Source organism: Lynx rufus, unplaced genomic scaffold, assembly GCF_022079265.1.
Source record: "Lynx rufus isolate CCGP_SWC_20201006 ecotype Redwood Valley unplaced genomic scaffold, mLynRuf1.p SCAF_1, whole genome shotgun sequence".
Lineage (NCBI taxonomy): Eukaryota > Metazoa > Chordata > Mammalia > Carnivora > Felidae > Lynx > Lynx rufus.
In genome coordinates, this window is record NW_025814823.1 from 168,961,668 (window position 1) to 168,974,693 (window position 13,026).

General features: G+C 36.6%; 1 protein-coding gene across 1 annotated transcript in view; it reads left to right on the top strand.

Annotated features, from left to right (window-relative positions):
* The first annotated feature begins 8,655 nt into the window (after positions 1–8,655).
* FER (FER tyrosine kinase) overlaps positions 8,656–13,026 on the top strand; it is a 404,717-nt gene continuing 400,346 nt past the window's right edge. Inside the window, exon 1 of the mRNA XM_047090128.1 lies at positions 8,656–8,777. The gene's annotated coding sequence lies outside the window, so the exon portion shown is untranslated. The remainder of the gene's footprint in view (positions 8,778–13,026) is intronic.

Consider the following 13,026-nt stretch of genomic DNA (forward strand, 5'->3'; position numbering starts at 1 on the left):
TTTGTTTGGTGGCTGCTGTGAGTACATACATTTTTTATGTACTTGTTTTGATTTTCTTGACAACTCTAAATTGGATAGCTTGTATATTCTTTTTGTGATCTGGAACCAATGTTGGGTCACATCCTTTATCCTAGGAGAGCCAGCTATAAAAGTGTTTACTGGGGTTTGAACTTAGTTCTTTCATATGCTAAACCTGAAGTGAATGCAAATGTTAAATGTCTAAATATAGTAAACCATTAGCAATCCTGGTTTTAACTATAATAGTTTCAACTATCTGGGAGTGATTCTAAAGGTCCATGTTGAAATTTTTCCGGCTTTGCTGTTATGAATTCTTACTGGAAGTGAGATCCCAAGATATCTGTGACTCTAGCTACCTGCCCAATGTTCACATCTTGTCTTGCTTTATTTTCTGTTGGAGGTTGTCCTATTGTAAAAAAAAAAAAATTCTGAAAGAGAAATTCAGCTGCTAGAAATGAAGAAAAAGAAAAGAAGTCTAAGAAAGTAGTGGATATTAGCCAGAAAGTGGTTATTTTTGAATATGTATGAAAATGGAATGTTGAATCCAGTGAGTCTTTTACCTGGTTGTAAGTCAATCCACTACACCTTCTAGGGAAACGAAAGTTGCCTTGTGCAACTGAGTGTTCCGGCTCTGTCAAAAATTCTCATAGTTTTAGGGGTACCTGGGTAGCTCAGTTGGTTGCATGTCTCACTTTAGATTTTCGGCTCAGGTCATGATTTCACTTTCCTGGAGTGAGCCCCACATTGGGCTCTGCACTGACAGCAAGGAGCCTGCTTACAATTCTCTGTCTCCCTCTTTCACTCTCTCTGCCCCTTTTGTGCCTGCATGCATTCTCTCTCTCAACATAAACATTTAAAAAAAATTTCATTTTTTTAGACAGATTTCTTGAAAATATCAGGGATCTTAAGTTCATAAATTCTTTTCCACTTACCTTCTCTCTCACCCTTAATAATATTTGAAAGAGATTTGACTGTTTTTAAATAGCTGTTACTTTTTGGAAGTTGATGTGGTTCTTACAAATATCTTCAAATATTAACATAAACAGCAGTATTGTCACATATAAGATAGGTGTCCTTTTCTGAGTTTCACAATTAATTATTACACAATAGTAGCTAGACCTTGGTGATGGCCTCTTTCTAAAGTTCTGATTTCCTATTTGTGTTTTGGAGCCTAATTTACCCTAAGACTGGAGCTGGCATTCTAGCATCGAAGTGGCTTGGCTTAGAGACACTTGCTATTATATATAGTAATATAGTTGTTGGAGGAGGATGAAGGTGGTGAAGAAATAGACATGTCCTCAAGTTGGCCTGCATTATAAAAATAATTCTGAAATGTTTCATGTAACACAAGAGGTAGGTTGTGCAGGAATGGGACAGAGAGCAGGGGGCCATGTGACTCTTCCTTTTTTGGTCATGTAACAAATGTTAATAGAATACTCACTCCATGGGTATTCATGGCTCCATGATAATTATAAAGTAGGGAGAAGTTTCAGACTGTTTTCCTGAAAGACAGTATGATGTAGTGGAAAGGGCTTGCATATTAGAAGCAGATCTGCTTGGGGATGAATCTATACTACCAGTAATTTGTTGTATGAATTTAGGCAAATAATTTAATTCTTACAGATTTATAGCTTATAGCTTTTTCACATGAAAACTCAATATCAGTTTCATCTGATAACTGATAAAAATATTAAATTTTTGAATTGCTTTCAGTTGCATGAGTTCAATACCCTACTCTTATTAGCTTAGCCACTGGCTCAAAAAGTAGAACACTAGTGTACTTTCTTTAGATGTAGATGGATTCAAAGGCTCAAACAATGGCCTTAGGACATACTCAGTGGCTTTCTGTTGTATTGGATATACTTTCAGGTAGACTTTGTTTATGTGGAGCCCTCTGATAGATCCAGGCTTACATTCTTTTACTTTAGAAGGACCAACATAAAAAGCATTTCTCTTACTCATAGTTTTTATATAAGTCCTGGGATTACATCTCATTGTATGAATTGCGTGATGTTTTCATCCTTGATCCTGTGGTCAGAGGGATAGTAGAGGCCAGATCTGGATCAGGTACTAACTACTGGAACTGGGAATAGGAAGTATTGGCCAGTCACATGATCTGAATCATGTGGACTGAGGTCACTGAAAGAAAAAGACTACAGTGTGACCATGGGAAGGGGCAGTGGATGTTGGGCAGGCATAACCAAATATTCACTATAATCTTACCAACATGCATACATGTCTTTCTGCACCTATACAACCTTGAAAAAAAGCCCGCACCTGACTTAATGTAAAATTTTCACTTACAACTTCCAATGCATTTACCATCTGCTCCCCAACAAAAGAAGGCAAGTCAAAGACTCATTTAAATACTGCATCTAAGTTTAAGTCTAAGATCTCTGGGTAATTTCTCTCAGTCCTTTTTGAATAGATAGCCTTCTGGTCTAGTAACTGGTTACATGATAAATATAACTAGTTGTAATAAAGTCTGTGTTCATTGGTAGAAAGAATATAGCATAAAGACAATAAAAACTGTCAGTTAGAAGAGAGAAAAAGAAGAAACAACCCACAATCCATACTATGTGCATATTTCATTGGATAGGTATGGCAAGGACTCTTTGCCTGGCAGTGGAGGAAGATTTTTGATTAGCCGATATGGCTATCTCTGCTTCTACCACCCAGGATGGTCTTCTTTGTTTTCTTTCCTCCTAGTTACAGCCAAGATGAGTATTGAGAGAGATTCCTGTACTGGGGACTGCATTGCCTCAATAGCTCACTTTCTGTTGATGAGGTGTTGGGGTCCCAGGAACCATCTTAGGGGCTAAGCAGTAACAAATCTTTGTTGGGAGTTTCTTAGGCAATAAAACTCTTCATAAACATAGTGTTTTATTTATTTTCATTTGATCACCTTCTCCCAAATACCCAAAGTCTGATCCTAGTCTGTGAATCAGATCATCTTCTGGTATGCCTCTGAACAATTTGTGCATCACGGTAACCCAGTGATTCTACAACATGGAACAATTCTTACCTCAGGGTACATTTGGCAATGTCTGCAGATATCTTTGTTGTCATAACGGAAGGCTGGGACTGGGGAAGTAGGTAGATGTTGCTAGCAACTAGTAGGTAGAGCCCAAGAACACTGTTAAACATGCTCTAATGGATAGGATAGCCTCTAACAACGAGAATTTCCAGTTCAAAATGACAGTAGTACTGAGGTTAAGAAACCATGAATATCCTAGGCTTCTCAATTTCCTTGTTGGCTTCTCTTTCTAGCCATTGAGAGCAGCTTCTTTAGGTAATAGTACAGAGCTGATTTGTCCCTGCTCCCAGACTATTTCACAGTGCATAGTTCTTATAATGGGTAAATATCTTCTTTGCTAGGATACTTGGGGAGGAGCCTGGAGCATTAGGCTTCTCTCATATTTTGGGGCACCTGGCTGGCTTAGTCGGTAGATCATTGAAGTTTTGATCTTTGGATTGTTTGTTCGAGCCTCATGAGATATTTTAAAAATTAAAAATAAACGTTTTTTTTAAAAAAAGGGCTTCTCATATTTTGCTTTTGTGTGGTTAAAGGCTCTACTTTTAGTTTAGGGATATTTGGTTTTCATCCCTGTAAATTATAAGATTATCAGCCATCTTAGATTTATAATGAAAGACTGAAAAGATTTTCTTTTATAAAGACCACTCAAAGTGTGCTTCTCTTTTGAATGACCTTACTGAAGACTGTTGCACAGTTGGCAATATACTATCATCCCAACATTTTTTACTAAGTATCCTATAGTTCCATCCTTAGTAGCTGCATAGTCCGATTTTACCAGAGGTGCCAATTTACCAGTTGCTTTTCTTATTAAGGATTGCTGACTTCTCATTCTACAGTAGAGGAATTCCAAATACCCTTCACTTTCTATTATTGACTCAGTTCCACATTTCAGGGCTGTCAATTGTAGTGCCTGATTTCTGGCATGAATTTTATATTTGTCAGGCTTCTTTTAGATTGCAGTGGTAGAAAACTAGTTAAAAAAAAATTAATCCTTCCCATATCTGTAAGTGGCACTTCCATCCTTGTTTTTGCTCAGACCTCCAACCTTGACTCTTTTTCTTTTGTTTCCCATCAACAATCTTTCAGCATATTCTGTTGGCTTCAAAATATGAAATCTGACCAACTGCTCACCACTTCTTTTTGGGGTTCACTCTGGTTCAACACCATCCTCTCTTTCCTTCTATGTAACTCCTAACAAGTCTCCCTCCTACTACTTTTGTTTTCATAATGTTAGCCTCAGAATATTAGTAAGAGGCCAATTAGTAATTAGTGATATTGTACTAATATTAGTATAATTTCTTTGCTCAGAATCTTGCAGTGGCTTCCCATGTAACTTCAGAGTACAGGCTCAAGTCCTCAAAATGAGCTAGTGTTTTGTGGTCTTGCTCTCCCTCCCTAATGCAGGACTTTTTTTCGGAACTCAGATTTTTTGTTGTCTCTTCTATGCAGGCCTCTTGCTCATCTTTAAATAAGTTCTTTGCAGTTAGCGTTTCCCTGGCCTGGAATGCTCTTCTCCAGATGTCCATATGACCTACTTACTTTTCTCCCTTAGGTCCTGGCTCAAATATCACTTCATGCTTAAAGTCTTTGATAACCAACATCAGTTTGAAATCGCCTACCTGCCCTATATGTCTTATTACTTTTTCCTTCTTTTTCTTTAAAACAGTTGTCAACACTTTATGCTATGTGTTTTATGTATTTATTTTGTATTTCTTCTGTAGAATACAATCTCCATGAGGGCAGGAGTTTTTGTCTGAGATATTTTGTAGGAAAGTGCATGACACATAACTTAGTAGGCTCTCAGCAAATACTTGTTGAATGAATTAATAAATTAAAAAAAATAATTTGTTGCCTCATGTAGCTGTTAAGTCTGAAACACTGGTGGGACTGAAATTACCCTGCAGAGGTGAGAGATTATTCATTAAGCAAATCTCTCCAGGGGAGAATGGGGAAGTGTCTTTGGTTTAGTACCCTAGAATACAAGTAAATATAAATTAAAAAAAAATAAGGTAACAAAGGAAATATAAGAAGAAAAAAAAAGGAATATAGGTGAATATCTTTCAGGGAAGGGATGGAGAGAGCTTTATTTCTCCAAAGCTCATTGGAAGTCTTAATCTTTAGGGAGACACGATCTTTAGCTTCTAAGGCTGGTTGTTGTGCAATTATCCTGTAGTACCTTTTGCTCAGAAGTCTCTGATTGCGCAGGAACATGAGAAATCCAGAGAGAATTGTTTCTCAACAGTAATTCTAAAGTTCTAGCAGCTACATCTATTCACATCTGAATTCATCAGAACAAAGGTGTAATTAGATCTAGGGACAAAATATTTTCAGAACTTTCATTCTCTTTCTGTCTCTTGGCTTTTGTCTTCTCTGGGTTGGCTCTCTGGTGAGTGGGTACTTACCGTGTTCTTTCAGTTCAGCAACCTCAGCCAAAAGAGAACTTTCTAATTAGTTCTGGCAAAATTTTTGGGAGTTTTAGTTGTCTAATTGGGTCATGTACCCATTCCTGAGCTACTGCTTGGGGAAGGAAATATGCTGACTTTCCAGGCCTGGGTTATGCACGTATTCTAGGAACTTTGTGCTTATTTTAGGAATCTGAGAGTGGGAATGATTAGTGTCACTCAAACTACATGGATTGAAAATAAGAGAAGGGTAGTTCAACAGAAGAAAATTGAGATGCTGCTACCAAAAGAAGGGGAGTAAAAAACAACATAAGTCTGTCACTTGTATGCACATGCAACTCAAACTCATTAAAAAACAATTTAGAATCTTATATATAGGCATTACTACCATATCTATTTAGATGCCTAAGACAGAAAATTTAAGAAGGTACTGGTTTTCAGTGTCATGCAGCTACAGGTGGCTCTTGTATGACCCTGAGAGTGAAAGTCTCCATTGATTGTGCACCCTAGACACCCCTCATACCTCACTGTAGTCCTAGTCATGAAGAGAAGCCTATTTAAGGAATAGAAACTATATTTTTACTATGAATGTGAGTTAAAGATGGTAGCCTATGTAGTTGGGGAAGTTGGTGAGGAAGATTAAGGTACACCACAAAGTAGTAATTGTGCATTTTCAATGTGTCTATAGAAATCTTTTTTTAAAAGTTTATTTCTATTTATTTTGAGAGAGAGAGAAGGAGACAGAATCCCAAGCAGGCTCTGTGCTGTCAGCACAGAGCCCGATGTGGGGCTTGAAGTCACAAACCATGAGATCATGACCTGAGCTGAAATCAGGAGTGAAGACACTTAACTGACTGAGCCACCCAGGCGCCACAAACTTGTCTATAGAAATCTTTGCTGAGTTCTGATGAGGATGGTAATATCTTAGAAGTAACACAAGGAATATACTTTTTGTTCATAGGTTTATAGTAAGTTCAAAGAAAGAAATGTTGCATTTAGAAATGCTACCAAGGAAGTTGTTACTTATTTTTTAATCAAAATGATTTCAATATCAACTGGAAAATAGGTTTTTTTTTTCATTGAAAAATAAAAATTATAGACATGAGTTGAGTTGGAGAGTGAGACATAAATAACATGTGGCTGCTTTGACTAGCTTCCTTGAACAGGACACTTGATACTGCTGAGTGTTGGACATGAAACCTTAGTTGAATAGTTGTCTTTCTTGTCCTTACATCTTTGAAAATAACTGTTTCTATATTATAGTGAAAGACCAGGGGCGCCTGGGTGGCGCAGTCGGTTAAGCGTCCGACTTCAGCCAGGTCACGATCTCGCGGTCCGTGAGTTCGAGCCCCGCGTCGGGCTCTGGGCTGATGGCTCAGAGCCTGGAGCCTGCTTCCGATTCTGTGTCTCCCTCTCTCTCTGCCCCTCCCCTGTTCATGCTCTGTCTCTCTCTGTCCCAAAAATAAATAAACGTTGAAAAAAAAAAAATTTAAAAAAAAAAAAAAAAAAAAAAAAAAAAAGAAAGACCAAATCATGAAATTCTAGGTAATTCTCAACTATCTTTGCTGATTGAGAAGTGGCTAAAAAAAAATTCAAATTAAGTGGATTGTCCAGTAATTTTGTAGTCTGTCTCTGGAGTGGAATTTAGATAACATATATAATATGTACATTTAAGTATACACTCGTACATTTTGTTCTTTGGAAATATTTATAAGTAACACTGTTTACTGTGTCTAAGGGGTTTAATTGAAGATATGCTATTGATAGCAGTATAAAAGAGAAGCATGATTAAAATTTTCATTTAAGTATCATTTGAAGTCATGAATTCTATCATTTAATGTAGAAACTTTTGTCAAAGCCTCACATTACACCAAAGTGCAGAAGTCAGGGAAAGCCATAATTTAGTTTGGAATTTCATTGATTCAGTACTTGCTTGTTTGGTGGCTGTAGTGTTCCATGTATTATGTAGGATGATGGCCGTGTTAAGATAATAATCCCTGTCCCCGATCTTGTCACAGTTTAATGGAAGAAGAGGGATGTAATAATACTCTCGTTATGTGCAAATTAGATTTCCCAGTTCTAGTTTTGAGAACCTTGCCCAATCTAGAGGAGAAGAAATGCTTGCCTGGGGGGCTAAGAAGGAACTCTTTGGAAATAAGTAAAAAGCGTAGAAGACTAGGAGACTTGGAAGATACTCTGACACATTACTCCTGACCAGGAGGAGTAATCTTATTGCTAACCTCCATGAAATATCCTCTGATTCTTGTGAAAGTCAAAGATGTAGGGGAAATGACAGGAAACAGAATAGGCAAACAAAAAAAGAAGAGTTTGAAAGAAGGGGAGAACTTCGTTTATAACCAAGAAGTCAAGATTAGAGACACAAGGGCTTGAGTTAAAAAATGAGGAACTGTGACAGAGCTATAAACAGCATATATTGCCATCAATGATAAAGAAGAGAACAGCTTAGAAATTCTTATAGTTTCAAGGGTTGAGAGAACAGCTGATGGAAGAATCAGGATTTGGTATATTCATATTAGAGACAATATGTGTTTACTGGGAGAATCTTTCCTAAACCTTCCCAGCTTTTGAGAGTTTTTCTTTCATCATTAATTACTTCTTTAGGCTGTAATAGAATATATTTTAAAATGTTTGTTTATTTTTGAGAGAGGCAGGAGAGGGGTAGAGAGCGTGGGAGAGAGGCAGTCCAAGCAGGCACGTTGCCATCAGCACAGAGCCCGACATGGGGCTCTATCTCATGAACCATGAGATCATGACCTGAGCTGAAATCAAGAGTTGGAAGCTCAACCAACTGAGCCACCCAGGTGCCCCTAGGTTGTAATAGTATTTTAAGAAATGTGATTACTTGCTTCTTTTGACATGCTTCAAACTTGAAATTAGTTTTATGCTGTAAAAATGGAGAAAAGCATGAATTACCTATTGAAAACTGAGGGAATAGGTTACAGGAGAAAGTAAGGCGTTACTCATTGAAAAAGTTATGGAAAGGGGAGAGAGTAAACAGGGTAGATAAGCTAGGTAAGTATAGCATTCTTAATGTGCTGACTCTGATACACTGTCACAATTAAATTCCAATAGTAGCCTACTATACTCTATGTGTACATTTTTACCTTTTTCTCTGTAGTTAACATTTCTGACTCCTTGAATTTCTTCTTGCAGCTCATGTTTTCTGGCCAGACTTATGGTCATTCCCGTGAGACTTCAGTGCACATTTTCTCAAGTGTGTTCCTCATCCCTAATGTGTAATCCTTCAACATGGACCTGCTACTTTAGCTAAGATATGACCAGCAATGAATAGTAGTAAGGTAGGAGTACTTTACTCTTCTTAGTGAATTGCTAAAAACTGAAACTGTGAAACAGTTTTGATTTGTCTTGGTTTTGTAGTATTTGTGTTAGATTATTGTACCTAGGCAATCATTTTATATTTATGTTGTTTTTTGCTTGTCATTTATCCTACAGAATTTTATCTCATTTGTGATGTAATTATTATTTTTTTCAACTAACATTTACAATCAGCAGAATCCCAGTCTATATCTTTTTGCAGCCTGTATGTCCACTAGTCCTATATTTTCAAGCACCTGGCACCAAGCTCAATATATCTTATTTTCTTCTCAAACATTTGCTCTTCCTTCTGGTTTCTGTATTTCTATTAATAGCATTATTAATTCCATTGTTTAACACAGTCCTATATTCATTTATTATTTCATTCATTTGTTTGATGTACATTGACAGGCTTCTGTTAAGTAGTAGACAGGTTGCTGCTTCTGTGGATATGATGATGAATAAGCTGCATATTCCATCCTTATAGCTTATATTTTAAAGGAGTGGGGACAGGCTTAAAAATGAACTGACAAAATAAAAATTAATTGTAATACACTTTTTTGAAGGAAAGCAAAAATCAGATGATTTGGAGATAAGGAAGTAGGAGCTGCCTTAGATAGGGTGGTCACAAAAGGAGTTGATGTTTAAGATTCACCTGTATATGAGAAGGAGCTATTTCCAGAGTAGGTGGTGTGTGTGTATGTGTATGGTGTTTTTGATGTGGAAAGCATTCTCATGAGAAGGAATAGCAAAGTGAAATGTCAGGCAGAGAAAGGAAATATGGTATGTTCTCCCTTATATGTGAAATCTTAAAAAGCCTAAACTCATAGAAATAGAGTTAGAATGGTGGTCGCCAAGAGTTGAGGAACAGGGGCAATGGGGAGATGCTGGTCAAATGGTACAAACTCTCAGCTATAAGATAAATAAGATCTGGGGATATAATGTACAACATGGTGAGTATAATTAACAATACTGTATTATATGCTTGAAATTTGTTAAGAGAGTCGGTCTTAAATGTTATCGCCACACACACACACACACACACTCATAATTATGTGAAGAGATGGAGATGTTAACTAACTTTATTGTGGCAATTATTTTGGACTTTATACATATATCTAATCATCACATTGTACACCTTCAACTTACATGTTATATGTCAATAATATCTCAGTAAAGCTAGAGGTGATGGAGGGAATAAGGGATTAGTGGGTACAAAGACTTTGGAGCAGGAGAATTGGTGAGTTTGAGGAACAGAAAAAACCCCAGTGTGGCTGAATTAGTGAGGGAGGCAGAGATGGGTAGGAAGAGGTTATAGAAATATGCAGGGCTTTGAAGGGTTTGGAAAGAAGTTTGTATTTTATTTTAAATGATATCATCATTTGAGCTGCTGTGTGAGGAATGGGCCGGCCTGGTGAAAGTGAAAGCTGGCAGTTTTAGTTGCTGAGGTGAATAGTAGTGGCCTGATAAGGTGCTAGCAGCATGAGACAGAGAGATGGATGGATTTGAAATGGATCTGAATCAGAATGTATGGGACTTTGAATAGTTTGGGTGTGGAAACAGAACACTCTGAAGATGACTCCAAGATTTTTGGGTTTTGAGCAACTGGGTGGATGCTGGCATCTTGTCCAGAAATCTTTTAGATAACTATCTTTACCATTATGTCAAAGATTGGTTCTTTCACTGAAAGGGAAATTAATTGTAATGTTAGAAATAATGTTAGTGCTGGAAATAAAACCATCTGGCAAATTTGTAATATGTACTGCTTAATACTTTGTTTTGCTTTTTCCCCTGAAATTTAATTTATATGAGTTTTTGTTTTTATTTTTATTTTATTTATTTCTTTTATTAGTAGTTCTGTCTTTTTTGTTTTTTGTAAAGACTTTTTAATGTATTTTGAAAGAGAGGAATTACTATTTATTGTTTGTGTTTTATGTGGCAGGCTTTTGGCTAGCTGTTTTAAATACTTTATTTTATCCTTACAATAGACCATTGAGGTTTTCTACTTTGCATATGGTTACCCTTTGAGTTCTAGAGCTGAGAAAAGTTGTAGAATAAGGGAAATATGTAGATGGAAGGATCTTAAAGATCATCTACTTCCTCCTCTTTCAGCGGAGACCTAGAAAGGTTCTGTGATCTGCCCACGATCACACAGCTGGTTTTCACATTTGCTGACACCAGTGCTGCTTATACTCCTTAAGTTTCAGTCCAGCTGGCCTCCCCTCATGCTATCTTCCTGTTCCTTCAGCATGTCATAATGAAAATTTTGAGTGCTATAGAACAGTGGAAGATATAGGCAGTGTGCACCCATATTACCTTTCTTATATATTCACTCACTGTTGAAATTTTGCCACTTTTTCTCTCTTTATATATTATATATTTTTAAAATCATTTGAAACTGTACTGGAGAGATTATAATATATAATTTTTAGTATGCGTATCTTACATGGGAATGTGGATAATTTCTTGCATGTTCATAATATCAATATCACAAATGAGAAAATTAACATTATTTGAAAATATGTTTAATATAATGGTCCTTATTCAGATCTCCCCATTTGTCCCTAAAACTTTTTCCTAAATTTATGAATCTAGGATTCAATCAGGTTTCATGCATTGCATTTGATTCTTTATTCTCTTTTAATTTTGAACAGTCCCTCTTTTTTGTTTTTCTTGATCCATGTTTTCTTTAAGAGATATAGTATGTATATATACTTAATGTCTCTCTAGGGAATTGCCTAGTTTCTTAGAACATTATTCATCTAAAACTTATTTGCAGTTTGCTTCTCTCCTTCCAGTTCTCTGAGGTTGCTGGAGATAAAATTGTTTATTCCAAGCTTTTTTTTTTTTAAACCATCATCCCAACCTTAAGTAGACAAAGTAGGAAATTTACATTGTATTTGATCCAATGGCCCCAGTCAGCGATTGAAATTCATTTAAAACAACAGAAATCTGAAACAAAACAACAAATCATAATTCTGAAGAATTCCTCTACTTCCCACCATTACCCACCCCCACCTTCTAACCTAGGGATGTATATCTAGTCGCCGTGGATATTATCATGATACATTATAAAGCAGTAGCAGGCTAAGATTTTGTCTTGGAAAAATGCACAGTTTCAAGTGGGAAGCAGATTAGAATGCAAATGATAAATAAGCACATTAGTAGAGACGACCAGAGCTCTGCACAGTGAGAAAGGATTGAAGTACCTGCTCTCTCTGGTACTTATGTAGAGCTGGCATTCAGTGAGTGTTCTTTCCTTGCTTGGTTTTGAGTTTTACAGATTTGGTTGTTTTTTTTTTTTTTAAGTGTTAAATGGCATTTAGGAACAAGTGGTATTTTGGTGGGGGGGAGCAGTGGGAGGTAAATATCAAGCAGCATTTTTAAAGAGGGGAGAGTGACATTTTACAGTTGAGAGGAAAGAAGAAAGTGTCAAGGAGGAAGGGACTACTCAAGGTGGTTTAGGGAGATCTGTGTAGGTTTTTTCTTCATTTTGTTCCAGCCAGGCTTGGATTATAGTTCTATGCTTTTACTACACTTTGACAGGGATTCCTTATAGTTATTGCTATGTGTTAGAACTGCTTTTCCTCTGATAAGCTCCCGGAGTCTGTGACCAGTATTTTTGTTTTTTTTAAATCTGTGTGTACCCAGGACTTTACTCAGTACTTGGCATATTGTAGACATTGAATAAATACTTACTGGATGGATGGGTGGATGGATGGATGGATGGATGGATGGATGAAAGAAAGAAAGAAAGACTTTTACTAAGACCTAGTGCAAAAAGACAGATTCCTATGCTGGGAAACCACAGTAATGGTGGGATCCGGTTTGATCGATTTATTGTTGAGGTGCTCAGTTAGAGCAGGAATTGGTTCAGGAGTCTGGGAGAAGGACCAGAGATGAAACCAGAGCATTCCATGAGTGGGAATACAATTGGGTTCTTTTTCAGAGAAGTAGCTAGCATGATGTAAGCACCTTTGTCATTTTCTAAATAAAATAAGTATATTTAAAAGAGAAATGTTTTCTAATATTAAGCATTCCATCTGTGAATTTGATTTTTACGTTCTTAATATTCAGTCTTAAAAAGTTTGTTGGGAAATCTTTCCTTTTCCTTATATGTGTTTATATTATAAAATGAACACATGCTTATGATAAAAATACAAACTAGAAATACATAAAATACAAAGTCACATTCATCTTACTATTCCAGGTCTCACTCTTCACAAGTAGCTA